This window comes from Pleurodeles waltl, chromosome 2_1 (assembly GCF_031143425.1).
Source record: "Pleurodeles waltl isolate 20211129_DDA chromosome 2_1, aPleWal1.hap1.20221129, whole genome shotgun sequence".
Classification (NCBI taxonomy): Eukaryota; Metazoa; Chordata; class Amphibia; order Caudata; family Salamandridae; genus Pleurodeles; species Pleurodeles waltl.
The window spans coordinates 638,472,225-638,488,234 of NC_090438.1; positions in this window are offsets into that span (position 1 = coordinate 638,472,225).

The following is a 16,010-nucleotide window of genomic DNA, read 5'->3' on the forward strand; positions in this document are numbered from 1 at the left end:
ACCTGAGTAGTTTAAGGCTTGAATGTCGCGCTCCCAAACATAGCCTTGGCAACAATGTATTCACTGGCTTTCATTTCGAAATAAAACACTGCCTGACAACGAGGCTGCATTGAAATTTGACAAAAAGTGAAACAGTTTACCAAAAAGCACAAAGAAACAAAATCACCAACCTCCCATGAATTCAAGTCACAGAAAATCTCTAACAGCACACTCTCCTGTTCCCACAATGCATTAGGTTTTAACTCCGCTATGCGCTTAACGTAACTCCCAGGAGCAAGAAAAGCTGACTTATTTATACTATGGGTTGATTCCTTGTTATATTCAATTCCCTGCTTAAGAAACCATTATTATGGGAATTGTATTTTGTTTAATGGCTGTGAATATAAACAAAAAGGAGATTTCATAACATAAGGCTCTGGTCTTACTTTGTGGTCCATGCTTGGGGGGCATACATGAGTTTTTGTGTGTGTGGGTGTGGATGCACAGAATGTAGATTATGTGGATGCAGTTTTCCATTGCTATTATTTCCGGTCTATCCAACTGCCTTTGTTTAGTGTTGTTGGGATGTGGACTGCTAATTTGCATTTGGTTGCTCTTATGAAATATTTCTTCAGTGCTTTTCTTTCAGGGAAATGAGAGGAACAGTATGCTGTTAACGGGAATAGCGTATCAAGGAGGAATCGTGTGTAATGAATGAAGGCAGAATGTTGATTGGGTCACATTATTTTGTGCTATTGTAGAGTATTTGGTTATTTCTTTGGTATGGATACAAAATATGTATGGAACAGTTAGCCTCCGAATACCCCAATTACAATTTGCACGGTGCAGAGTTGCCATAATTACAGAGTCTATAATTACCAATTCCAGCCTATAGTTCCACACCTTCACTATGCAATTAGGCAAATTTGTCAACATTATAGGGAATAAGACACAGACCCAATATTACTGGGTCTTTTTCCACTGAGAAAACATGACCCCCCCCCCATCACCGGACTCCAAGGTAGGGAACCCACATTGCCTGCATGAGCTTGGCGCCGCTGCAGTTATATATGTCACAGTAATTTGCTTAAATTACTGTAATATGCATATATCAGGGACATAATTAGGTCAGACATGGATGAGGGGACACTGGTACATCACACATATTGTACACATACACAACTGTCATTCTGGTGTCAGTATTCATTGCCCTATGAACGCTGGCACCACAGCGATGGTACAATCAACTGTGTCCATGTGTGCACATTTCAAGTGTACCTGTACCTGTCATGTTGCACTTCCAGTTGTGTATGTGAGTCAGTACGTGTATGTATGTGTGCGATGCGATTGGCTGGTTGAGGTCGAGAGGACTGGAGTGGGTGATGTGATTGTGTGAGTATGTGTGCCACTTGCATATGGCTTTGATGTTGTTGTGTATGTTGTATTGTGTTTCTACATGCAACATTCAGGTGAGTGGTGTTGTGCTGTGGTCCTTGTTGTGATGTCATGTTATGTTATGCTATTTGGATTTATATAGCACATAACTGCCCAAAGGCCTCGTAGCACTCAAACTTGAAGCAAAAGCATACAGCAAAAATAAATTGAGGTTCAGACCCTGAATAGCCATATCTTGAGAGCCTTGCGGGAAGATAGTTCATGGTTCATTGCTCGTATGCTAGTCGGCCGTGAATTCCACAACTTTGTCCCCTTATATGCCAGGGAGCTTCCCCCTCCACCCCCATTTGGCTTTCTTCACTTAAGGAATAACTGCCAGGTATACTGATGAAAATCTAAGTGATCTATTGCGGATATAAAAGGACGCTAATGACCTCAGCATTTCTAGACCTCGATTATGCAAAGTTCTATGCATATGGCATAATGTTTTAAACTGTATCCTCTTATCTACTGGCAGCCTGTACAATGATGAAATTTCATCTTTCATGGATTCATGTTTAGGAATATTCAGTACCAGGCGTGCTGAGGCATTTTGGACTTTCTGCAATCTTTTAATGACATAACCAGGGGAGCCCATAAACAGCGCATTCCCATAGTCAATTTGGGAACCAATTAATGTTTGCGCAATTATTCTTCTGGCTGTGAGCGGTAGGATGGTAAAGACCCTCCTCTACAATCTAAGAAGGCCAAAGGAGGAAGCCGCTATTTTATTAGCTTGATGCACCATTGACAGTTGTGGATCGAGCCAGAGCCATAGACCTTTAAAAAAATCTTTAGGTGGGGGTAAAAAAACAATTTCTTCAGTCAAGGAGGGATTCATGATGGGCTTTACTTGTTGTCCAAAAATCATCACCTCTTTTTTATTGTCATTCAATTTGAGTTTACTTCCAGTCATCCATGCTGCCAGCGCTTGGAGACATGGACCAATAGATGGGTGGCTAAGAGATGACCCCTGTGGAACTCCGCATCTGCTCTCAATATGATCTGAGAAATATGACATCTCTAAGATCTGAAAAGACCTATCTTCAACAAATTAATTGATCCAGTCTAGAGCTGTTGCAGATAGTCCAATATCTTGTATCCTATTCATTGATATAGCCAGGTCTACCATATCAAAAGCGGCACTGAGGTCTAGGAGAATAATAGCTGTTTCTATGCCCCTATCTAGTTACTTTTTCACTTCTTCAGTAACAGGAATTAACACAGTCTCTGTCCCATGTAATGGTCTGAAGCCCATCTGAGTAGCAGGTAGAATGTTACTGGCTTCCAGAAAGATAGACAGTTGATTTTGAACATGTTTTTTAGCTATTTTAGACAGAATTGGCAATAGTGAAATAGGCCTACAGTTTCTAAGACGTTCTGGGTCAAGATTAGGCTTCTTCAGCAGAGGCTTGACAATGGCCTGTTTATACTGCTTCGACACTCTATCAACAGCTATTGAAAGATTGATAGCATTTGTAATGAAATGAACTGTCACAGGTTCGCCTAGTAATAGTACCTGGGGAGGGGCTGGATTCAAAGTTGATCCTGATTTAATAGTTTGAAGGTGTTTTTTAACAGCATCCTCCAATATCGGAGGAAAAAAATATAAGGAAGTAGTGCACCCTGATTTTTGTTTAGAAACCTTCTGTCTCTAGTTTATGACGTCAGGAAAGGTTAAATATATATATCTAGCACTTTTTGTTGGAAATAAGATGCAAGATTATTGACATGTTCCTTGGATGCATCCAAAAGTATCTTATTCTCTTGGGGCTGAGTGATCTCATTGAGAACGCAAAAGATCTGTTTAGGTGAATTAGCTTCCTGTTCGATCTTTTCTGTATAATATCTGGTTTGAGCGGATTTAATTTCAGTATGATAAATACGAATGCCTTTTTTGCATTCATACTTTAAAGATTCAGTATGTGACTTCCTCCATCTCCTTTACCATTTCCTGCATTCTCTTTTGAGATGCAGCAAATATGCCGTAAACCAGGGAGAATTTTGTCTACCACATCCCCTTCCCCTAGTGGCTAGTGGTAAAAGTGCATCTAAACTGTTCACAATCCAGGTGTCAAAAGATTTTGACAGATCCCTGACATTATTTTGGCTAGATGGTTGATTCCTTTCAAGGGTGTGAATCCAGGCATCAGCATTAAGCTTATGCCAGCACCTGGAGGGTAGGATCATATTATGCACCAATTTCTTATGTCTTGGTATAGTTAATTCCAATCTTATCAGAAAATAGTCAGACCAGGCCAAAGGATATGAAGCCATAGGTATTAACTCTTTAATGTTTGAAAATTCCAAGTCAATAGTTACGCCCCTTATTATGTGTGGGGCCCTTAATCAATTGTATTAAACCCAGTGCCTTCCTGTCTGTGATCAGAGATTTAGTTGTCAAACTATCTGTCTCCTCAACATGGATATTAAAATCACCAAATAGCGTAAAATTAGGTTTCGTACAGATCAACTCCGCTATATTCTCTGCCAGAGATGGCAGGAATTTTTCCATGGAACCCAGAGGATGATCAACCAAGGCACCTGAAAGGGTAAATTGAGGATACAGGTTGATAGAAAAATACATACTTTCACACCCTATAATCTGTAAAGGGTGTGACTTGACTGTTAGATCTTCCTTGTAGATTAAAGCAATACCTCCACCTCTATTAACGATTCTGTTGAGTCTGCATATTTGGTATCCTTTTGGTAATGCTAATGCTACATCGAAGGCTGATCCTCCATGTAACCAAGTTTACGTCAGGCAAACCAGCGTGGATTTAGTCTGTTCTAATATATAATAGATATATATGAAGTTCATGAGCTATTAAAGAACGACAATTGACCCAAAAGATTAAACATTTATTAGTTTCTTGCTTGAATGATTTATCCAAGGTCAGTTGTGGGGACCATTGACAAAATGAACATAAATGTTCCAAGCTCCTGGGGTCTATAGTACTGATACACATATTATGGGCGGCGGTCCTTAACGAATAAAGGTCTTTCGAGTCATACTTAATCCCTACAGATTTTAGTGAAGTTTGAGCAGAAAAACTGGACCCTGGGCCCAGATGTGTTGTGTGTAGTTGTGCTTGTGTGTGCATGTGGTTGTGTAGATGAGTGAGTAGTTGTGTTGGTTGTTGTGATTGTTTCATGTACAGGTGCAGTGTCAATAGTGTGTGTATGTTGTATCATGGATGTATGTCAATGTAAGTGTTGTGTTGTGGAGGAATGAAATAGTTACAAGTGTGTAAGTGGTGTGTTGTGTAGTGTGTAGTGCAAGGGGGGCACACAGAGCTAAGGAACAGTGTGTGCTTGTTTCCTCTATTCCAAAGCCACTGCCATTGTCTGATGTTGATTGTGTCCAGTTATAATCCTCCGGCAGCACACCACCTGTATGACTGTAAAATCTAAATATGGTCAGCGGGAACCCACCAGCCTGACAGCTAGGAAACACTCTGTTGTGGCGGTTGGTGGCTCAGCTGCAATATACCTAAATAGGGAGGGTGGAACACCGTCGACTTGATGGTGTTCTCTGGTCCGCTGCCACAGTGGATTGATGACCACCAAGATCTAAATCAGGCCCTAAGTCACCAAACTTGTCTGCACTGTTTGAAATCAGCTGCTATGTAGTTTTTTATGCTTTATTAGTCAAAGTGATGAGTTCATGTTTAGAGCTATATTGCCAGAAACACATTAAACTAGCACCTGGAAGGGTAAAAATTAAAATTCTTTGTTACTTATGAACAATTTCCATGGGATCACAACATGTGGCTTGGAGTTTTGATTTGGACCAAATTAAAAATGGTAAATTGAAAACATGAAACTACTGTAGAAACGTGCATTGAGTGATGTGGCCATGGCAGCTCCTGAAAGAGGAGAAATGTGATGTATGCTTCTCCCTATGGGGGACATTCCTCCTGAATAAATCAATACTTCACCCAAAATACTGAAACTCCTAAACTCACATTTAGAACCCATTCATAATGCTACTTTTGAGAAACCAGTAGAAAATGTGTGATGCATGCTGTTAAGGGTCAAGCACCTAAGATGAAGGCATTACCTGTTAAATTGTTGGGTTTGCTCCAGAATATACAAGATAACTATATATATTGCCACTGGGTAGTTATAGTTAGGTCAGATGTTCCATGCAAAAAACGTTTATTGTATTGCTAATAAAGTTAGACTCGTTTAATGAATCTGTATGAAACTTTTCAAAAAGGTGCTACTTTTTTACTAGTTCGTGTATGGAAATTATGTGGCGAACCATCAAGCGGGGACTGTGAAAAAAGGTTAAATTAATGTTATAGTTGCGTGAATATGTCCGTGACAACATTAACATTTTGAACTAACAAAAAAAAAAAGAAATTCACCAATTATAGTTAGCAAAGCTAACTTTAACTTGCAACCTAGCCATGAACTGATTATGACCTCACATATTACTTCACTCATGACATGTTCTATAACAGTTATGACACCACTGATCACATCTCAAAAACAACTTTGATGACATCACGGATGACATCCCTGATGACATCATTCAATCTTCTTTTGTACACATTACTCTATAAACTAGTATGTCATTAGAGGCCTGAAAGTATGTACAAAATACCTCAAAATAATATGATGCATTGTTAATGTCAACACAGATACAACTGCCTTAGGTGTAGCAAGCATGTGTTATGTGCAACATTGACAGTGTACCATACACTTCATAGGTTGACTAGTTCACATTATCAATCAACCAAAGGCATATGGAAAACCCTCATTGCACATTGTGTTCGATATGTATACAACTGTTCAATTACTAAGATACTCAACGTCTGTTCTAAAATTAAAGCCCTACTACATACATGCAGCTTTTATCTGTATCAAATCCATCTCAGTCACCGAAACTACTTTGAGAAATTAAGTTGATATGAGTAGAAAAGTGGATACTTAAACTGGATACTGTGGCCCATATTTATTGGTAATTGGCGTATGGAAGCACAGCAAGTCTTCTTGCAGTGCTGCCTATGCCAATGTGAAAGGGCAGTAATGCACCGTATTTATGGAATACGTTACATTCCTGTCCTTTCTTCCTGCACTGGCGCACAATTTGCTGCCTAGCGCCAATGCAGGCACCATTGCACCATGGTGCAAGGGTGCCTCTGTTGCCTGCAAGATTGTTTTTGTGCAGGAAGGGTCACTATCCTGCACAAAAACAATTCAGATAGGCATTTTCCTCTTTCTATGTGTGCTGCAGAATGTAACACACATGAAAAGATGGAAAAACAGGAGAAATAAAGATATTTCTCCTCATTATAGCCACTCCTGGGAAGGCAAAAGGTTTTGGTGCTGCACCAGGTTTACCTCATTAAGTAAATCTTGGCCACCATCAAAATCTATGGGTGTTGCATGGGAAAGCCCACAGCAACACCAATGGAACCACCCCCTTGGCACAGAGTAGGTCAATGCAGCGACTTGTGCTGCTTTGCCTTACTCCATATCTATGAGGCCATAAAAACCATAAATAGGCTGAGGGCTTTTACCACTGGTGCATCAATAAAAGTGATGCTTCGGTGGCACCAGCTTCTCATAAATATGCCCCCGTGTTCACTCTATGGAGAGAGTTTACTCTGTACCACACTGTTCTCAGACAGTGAAACTCTCATGAGAAATATACTAAATTATTAAAAATGATCTGCTAACAGCGTAAACTCTATGCAACAATTGTCAAAACAACACTATTCAAATACCCAAGGTCTGAAGGTGCTGCCAAATATTATACTACCTGCAGCCTTCATACTGTGGTGAAAACTTTAAGGATAGACAATCTTTTGAAGCAAAAGAAGCACATGTGGTTGTATGATGGAACCATGCATGCTGGAACAATGCATGCCTTAATGACGCAGTCAGAACCATGACCACGTTGTTTCTACGCATGCTTTACCAGTAGCTGCGTGCGCTGCATGGAATGGGTGGGGCGGGCAGCATGGGGCAGAGGGTTCAGGTAAAAAGTACATTTAAAAAAATATATTTAAAAAAACCACTTACCTCGCTCTACGCTGCTCTGCTCTCCCTTGTCGCTCCAGGCAGGCACAGGCTTAAAGCCTGCCCTGTGCCAATCCTGACGCTGCTCAGAGCAGCATCAGGATTGGCTGGAAGCGCCCTGGCTGGGCGCTCCCAGACAGACTAGGAGCCTGTGCAGGCTCTCTCCAGCCCAGCAATACAGTTGCTGGGTGTCACGGTCTGTACATCTCTTACCACCGTAGGCTGAAGAACTTGAAGGAGCACCTGGTCTTTTATTGGTTCTGGACTGGCCAAGATAGGGGTGACCGTTTCTAGTAGCCATGGTGCTACTGACTAGAAAAGACACCAAGGCAGACCGTACCCTCTTGAAGGAGTCCCAGAGGAAAAAAAAAACAAAATGGGAAAAAACCTCTACCACAGGAACTCCTGAAAAAGAGGAAAAATTATGAAAAAAGGGAAAAACAAAATAGAATATGATCTTGCAGGAAGAAGCAGGAACATGAAAAAACACGGAAAACATGAGCGAGGATCACCACCAAAGCGGAAGTGTTTGCAACACAAGGAAGAAAGGAACTGCAGTGCTCATATATCAGAAAACAGGAAGTGACACAACAGGAAGAAAGTAAAACACCATCTTGGATTGGGAAAGAACATATAGAAATGAATAGGAAAAAAGACCAAGTAGAAAAGGAAAAGGAAAAAGGCATGCTGGGAAGAAGAACAACAAGGAAGAAAACAATATGGAGACCAAGAAAAAAGAAGAAACGAGGACAGAAGAAAAAGAAAAAGGAAGAAAGAAGAGGAGGGGAGTAGGGGGAAAATCAGGGAGGCTGGCAGGGGCTGCGGCATGACCCAGGGCATTAAATGTGCCTCCTGGGCTGCACTGCAGCAAAATGAAGACAGAAACAGCGGACTGCCAGCCCGACTGCGGTCTGATGGAGAAACTTTGCAGCAGTGCACGGCGTCACACTGGGTTGGAGAGAGCCCTGTGTGCATGTTTGTTTGGCCGGCCCGAGATGGCAGAGCACTCCCCATCAGTGCACGCCACCCCAGCGGCCCCGCCCCTCTCAAAGAAAAGGACAATAAACACAGTTTATTATCCTTTTCTTTGAAAGGTTTTGCAGCTGCCGCTGCTGGCGGGTGGGGGAAACACCCCTGCACCCAAATTGAGGAGCCACCCCTGGCCTTTACCACTCAGGCCTTTACAACGAATTTTCATTGTAAAAGCATGCCTAGTAAAGGCATATATGGAAAGGGCATGCAAACCGGCATTCATGGTTCCATTCATACCCCCCACTCGCCCCCGGAGCCCAAAACTGCCCCCACCTCTGATACCTAAACTACCCCGAACCCCCACCTGCCCTGAGCCATAAAAAAAGACTATATGCCACTATAAACTAAAGTACCCTGAACCCCCACCCACCCTAAACCTAAAACAAACTACCCCCACCCCTTCCCCATAAAAGTAAACTACCCTGACACTCTGCACCCACCCTAAGCCTTAAAAAAAACTATCCCGACCCCCACCCCTAAAAAGTAAACTTCCCCAACCACTCCAACCACCCTGAGCCCTAAAAAAAACAAAAAATTCTCCCACCCCTAAAAGCTACACTACCCCAACACCCCCACCCACTCTGAGCCCTAAAACTTTCCCCCTAATATGAAACTACCCCAAACCTTCCCACCCACCCTAAGCCCTAAAAAAACTATCCCAACCCCCCCACCACAGCCCCTAAAAAGAAATTACCCCAATCCCCCACCCACCCTAAGCTGTAAAAAAAATACCCAGACTCTCACTCCTGCCCCTAATAACTAAAGCTAAAGTGCCCCGACAACACCTACCCACCCTAAGAAGCTTTAAATCCACCCCACCGCTAAAAACTACCCACCAACCTTTCCCCATCCCCACTTACCTCACTGCATCCTCTATTGATCCTTCCTCCTCTTCTCTCATCCCTCCTCCATTCCTTAAACATTCCCCACCCCTTTAAAAATAAACTACCCCGCCTCCACCGTAAATAAAATTATACCCAGACCCCCCACCCTAAGTCCTTAAAAAAATACCGAAACCCCCACCCCTGTCTCTAAAAACAAAGAAATCCACCCCAGCACCCCACCAATCCCAATCCCTTAATCCACCCACCACCCCTGCCCAAGCCCCACTTACCTCAGCCCATCTTCTCCCGAACAAAGCATGGCTTTTTCTATGCCTTAACCACGCATATGCATAGTTCAGCACATGCGTGGTTAAGGCACAGAAAAAAGCCATGCGTTATATAGGCAAGTGTGGTTACTCTTGTGTGCGAAAAGTCTGTGTTGTTTACAACGTGTAGTTGAGGACATTTCCCAGCACATGTACATAGGTTAATGCACACAGTTTCCTACGTTATGTAGAAATTGTCATGCTGAGACACTTCTGTCTAATAACTCAAGGCTACTTACAGTAATTTCTATCTACTATGTAGAATCTTTGCCCTGTTGGAAACTTTTTTCTGCAAAACGAAATGGCTTGTGTGGAACATGCTGAACACAAGTCATCCACTATCACCTGCACACAGAGCTACTCTTCTATACAAAGATTTATAACATGTTCAATACTTCTACACACCAATGATGCATGGAAAGCACATGCTTTTTGTATACACATACACCCATTAGCTGGACACAGGTTGTACAAAGTAATATGGTAGCTAGCAGCCACTATGTAAACTATAAATCAAACTAACATACTAATTGGATGGTGTCATCAGTGATGTCATCAATGCCATTTGATATGTCATCATTAATGCCATAAATTATGTCATACAATATTTCATGAGAGATATAATATGTGAGGACATAAGCAATGCATGGCGGTGGCACAAGTTAAAGTTAACTCTGCTTACTATCACTGGTGAGAGTTTCTGAAATTTCAAACTGTTAATGCTGTCACTGACATATTCATCTAACTATAATGTTACATTAGCCTTTGTTTTTTAAATTAAATATATAAGTTTATATAAATATACATACATATATACATTTCTATATATATTTCTAGATATGTATATGTATGCAAAAAAGAACAGTAAACTCTTCGTAGTTCCCAATTGTAGATGGAGAGCAGCTCCAGGAAGGAGCACAGTGCCATTCACGCTGAGCTAGAGAGGGACAAAGTATTTTGCCATTTGTACAGCAAAATTTTTAAGCATAGGATTAACATAGTGCCATCCTCTCTGTGCTGTAAAATGACAAAAGCCTTTCACCACTCTAGGCACAGTATTCCTGCGTTAGATTGGTAAAAATATTATCCAAGCCAACCTGGAACCTGGAAAAGCAACTTCTGATATGTGTTACGCTATCATTATAGATCATCAGAGAGGTTTAGCTTTGTCCAGACAAAAGGGAGCACCCAGTATAAGTCAAACCAAAACACTTCCAGGGTTAGAGTGTTGCACAGATTATGTAAAAAACAAAAAGAGTACTCTGGGTTGTTCCCAAGTTTAGGTGGAAAGCAGCGCCAGTAAGGAGCACCCTGCAACACTAGCAACACTCTAGATTTGGTCACCACAAATGTCTGTTTTCCTAGCAAAGATTTTACGCATAGGATTAGCACGGTGTCATCCATGCCAAGCTAGAAAGGGACAAAGGGACAGCTGGACCGACATGGTGGCAGTCTTTCGAACAGCACCAGGCCAACGGTCCCAAGACTGCTGGATTACAAGTACCCCACGGGGCTGACATAACTGGCAGGAGGCGGCAGGGGGCAGTATTATGGAGCTACTGCCAGCCATGCTTCCCTACCTGTCGGCACGACGGGCGGACTGTACCCATGCACCATGTCATGCACAGGATGCAGTGAGCCCCAGAATGGCAATTATTTGGGGGGGCCCATGTTGGCCCTCACCCTTTTCGGCCCCTTACATGCCTGACCACCGAGCTTTCCATGGCAATGGTCTCGTAGTTTGGACTCTTGCTTTGGGCAAGACTGCTGGTTCAAGGATGACAGTACTTATGTTTGTAGGTGACTATACCTATCCTTCAACAAGTCGCAACTGTAGTCCCAACCCTTCCGGCTCACTAGCATTACCTCACCAAAAACCCAAACAGTTGAAGGTGATTTGTGGCAACCTTTACGCATGGACTCAGAAGTATGACATCCCAGGGATTATCGTGGTTAAACGGAGATTACGCCTTTCTCACAGATATATCATGTCTCAACCAAACACAGGCAACAACGAAGATGCAGTAATGTTTTAATTGTTTATATTTAATACAATCTGCAATCTGCGGTAAATTGCATGGGCTGCAATGATTAGGATATTGAACAGTGCAAGAAATAGAATTGTAAAGACGAGAGTCATGATTATGAAGACTCCCACCATCTTGCATTAGCATGGAAAGACATAAAGTATGTAGTATGTCCTAGTACCCTATCGTGATAGGTCTAACCTGCTACCTAAAAGAGAGCTGGGTATGTTAAACCTAATCTGCCAATGCCATGTCCCTGGAAGGAGCCCCGAACCCTTGTTACCTTGGAATGAGGTCTCGAGCTCAGACTTCGAAGTAACATGAAGTCCAGGTCAGCGTCAAGGTGATGTGTAACATCGATAGCAGCAATGGTATCTGGTTGGAATCCCTCTGATTATCTGTCTAAAGTGTGATGTATTTATACAGATATACTTGGACCCCTAACGTAGTTTGTTCCAAAGCAATAGATAACACTGCATGCTTGGGACAGTAATTTCTAATGTGAGCACCTACAGTTTGTTTGTCTTTGTCGCATAAATTGACGCCTTAGCGCGGTGACACTGATAACATAACTCTAAACAAAAGGGCCCAACTATAAACAAGGCAGCCATCTTAGAAGAATTAATTAAATAAATGGTCTAAGACAGAGCAAGCTAAGTAGGTTAAAAGTCACTAGGTGGCGGGGGCACGAGTCTGCAAGCCAAAGGCTAAGCTAACTCCCGTTATCCCATTAAAACAAGCTAGGATTCACTACAATGGGATCCCCATTGAAAGCTTGGCAGTCCTGCAGGTCGTAATGGCTATAGCGGTCCCAATGCTGGGATCTCCAACATTGGCTGCCATGGTCAGGACCACCCCGATCCCCCTGCACTGACTATGGCAGTGCCAGTGGTCCACTGGGGTCTTCTGGTGGTCCGACTGCCAAACTTGTAATACAGCAGTTTAACCGCCAAAGTTGCAGCGGTTAGAATGCCACCACTACCATGGCGGTTCACGGATTGACAGACTCGGAATGAGGACCAAAGTAATTTCTACAGCAAAATCTTTAGCCATAGGATTGACACAGTGCCATCCTGGTGGAGTTGTAAAATGACAAAAGCCTTTCACCACTCCAGGCATGGTATTAGAGCTTTGAATTGGTAAAATACCATCCAAGCCAACCTGGAATGATCAAATGTAACCGCTGACACATGTTTCACTATCAATATAGCCCATCAGGGAGGTTTAGCTTTGTCCAAACACAAGAGCCCACCCTATATAAGCCAAAGCAAAATCCTTTCAGAGTTAGGGTGATGCATAAATTATGCACAAAGGAAAAGAGAACCATGGGTAGTTCCCAAGTTTAGGTGGAGAGTAGCTCTAGTAAGGAGCACCCTGCAGCACCGGCGACTCTCTAGATTAGCTGACCTGAAATGTCTGCTTTTCTAGCAAAGTTTTTACTCCACTCCACTCTATGCCACTCCAGTCTACACCACTACACTCTAAGATATTACACTCTATGCCACTCTAATTTATGACCTTCCAGTGTGTACCACTATATTATAGCATTTGACACTATTTCTCCTACCATTTTGCTTAATCGTTTGTCCCAGGCCGGAGTGAGAGGGAAGGCTTGGAAGTTACTCAGCTCCTTTCTCACGGATAGAACAATCACGGTGGCCTGTGGCGACCATCATGCTTCTCCTTTTCATCTTCCGTGTGGAGTTCCGCAGGGGTCCTCCCTCAGTCCGACGCTTTTTAATTTATATATGGCACCTCTGGCGAATCTGGTACGCTCCTTTGGCTTCCAGATTGTCTCTTATGCAGATGATACGCAGGTGATTGTGCCCGTTTCACATAACTGGGAGGACACAAAGGAGAAATTCCAATGCGGCATGACAGCAATCAACAACTGGATGGCCAATAATTGGCTTAATATCAATGGGGACAAGACGGTGATTATGTGTTTTGGGCGCAATAATTCTCCTTGGAACAACAGTTGGTGGCCCCCGGTTTGTGGGGGCTGTCCTTCTCCTGTCCCCTCTGCTAAAAACGTAGGCATCATTTTTGACGACACCCTCTCTTTCAAGTTACAGATTAACCACACAGTCAAAGTCTGTTTTTGGATATTAAAAACGCTCAAGAAAATCTTACACCTTCTAGAGCATGACTTAAGGCGGACGGTTGTGCTGGCGTTAGTCACCCCAAGACTTGACTACTGTAATGCACTGCTGCTAAATGCGAACAAAACATCCCTTGACAAACTTCAGTCTATTCGGAACACTGCAGCACGCCTCACCTTGAATCTCCCCCAGTCCACATCAGCTAGTGGCTGCTTGATATCTCTCCATTGGTTACCAATTAAAAAGAGAATTATTTTCAAGACACTCTGGGGGTTATTCTAACTTTGGAGGAGTGTTAATCCATCCCAAAAGTGACGGTAAAGTGACGGATATACCACCAGCCGTATTACGAGTTCCATAGGATATAATGGACTCGTAATACGGCTGGTGGTAAATCCGTCACTTTTCCGTCACTTTTGGGACGGATTAACACCTCCTCCAAAGTTAGAATAACCCCCTCTGTCTTACTCATAGAGCCTTACAATCGGATGGCTGTGACTATTTGAAGTCCGCTCTGCAATTTTATCAACCGACTAGATATCTGAGATCTTCTTTCAAATATATGATCACGGTTCCTCGTTGTAACAAGGGTAGGTGGGAAGACCGTGCCTTTACTGTGGAAGCGGCTGGGCTCTGGAATACCCTGCCTTTTCCGCTCCGACAAATGGCGACTCATTTTACCTTTAGGAAAAGCCTTAAAACCTGGCTCTTTGCTCGATAGGCATTCTTGTTCGTAGCTTGTGCTTTTTCCCTTGCTCTCGGTTTGATTAGCGCTTCAATGCTTTTGCCGGAATGCGCTCTATTAATGAACCAATACAATACAATACAATAATGCTCACCTCACTACTTTAGGCTACTCCACTGTATTCTATTCCAGCTTATGCAACTGCACTCTACAATATACAATCAATGCTATTTCACTCTATCCCACACCACTGTATGCCCCTTAAGTATACACCACCACACTGTATGCTATTCCTCTGTATGCCACTGCACTTTATGCCACTTCAGTGTATGCCACACCACTATGCACCACCCCACTCTACAACAATCCACTGTACACTTTACATTGTACATCACTCCATTCTTTGGCATAACACTTTATGCCACCCCTCACTATGTCAATCCACTCTACCATACTACACTTTGTGCTATTCCACTGTACGACACTCCACACCACTATACCTTATGCTATTACATTATATGCCACTCCACTCTGCATCACTACACTGTATGCAAGTAACACCCCATGTTATACACCACTCCATTTTGTGCTACTCCACTGTATGCAACTCCACACTACTACATCCATTCTACACCACGACACTCTGTCCTATTCCATCGTACACCACTGCACTCTACAACACTCCACACCACTCAACAATACGCTATTACACTGTACGCCACTACAGTCTACCCCACTACACTCTACAAACCTCCACTCTACAACACTGTACTCTATAGTATTCCACTCTACAGCAGTCCTGTTAGATCTGACAGCCTTGGGGTGGCCTTCCCCGTAACATTTTGCCTACCTCCTTCCTTTTTCTGACCTAAGTTTTGCTGGCTTTAGGACTCTGTGCACTTTATCCCTGCTAACCAGTGATAAAGTGCTTGTGCTCTCTCGCCAAAACCATGGTTATATTGGTTGAACCCCAACTGGTATTTTTAATTCACTTAGTAAATTGCACTACATGTGTCCAGTGCTACTTGTGTGTCTGCAGCACTGATTGTGCCACCCACTTATGTAGCCCTCTAACCTGTGCACTGCTGCTGCTGGTTACACATTGATGTGTTATTGCTAATATTGTTATTTGATGATCTTACTGTATGTTGCTAAGCTCCAGGGCTTGGAGGCCGCCCACAATTACAGCCCTGATTATGTACTGAAAATTGATTGCTACAGTGTGATACAGGATACAACTGTAATGTATTATTTGCTTTGTCTTATGCAATGATCATAATAAATACATGTTTAAAGTAGCCGGCTAACTATGTCTCAGGCCTGCCATTGCAGAGCCTGTGTGTGCAGTAATGCACTGCCATGTTGGCCAGGCCCAAACCTTTCCTTTGTAAACATATGTCACCCCTAAGGTAAGGCCTGGACTTCCCAGAGGGCAGGGTGCAACATATTTAAACAGCAGGACATATACTTTTACGTTTTACATGTCCTGGTAGTTAAAAACTCCCAAAGTTGTGTTTCACTATAGCAAGGCCTAGCTCTCCCACAGAAAACATTTGTATTAACTTATT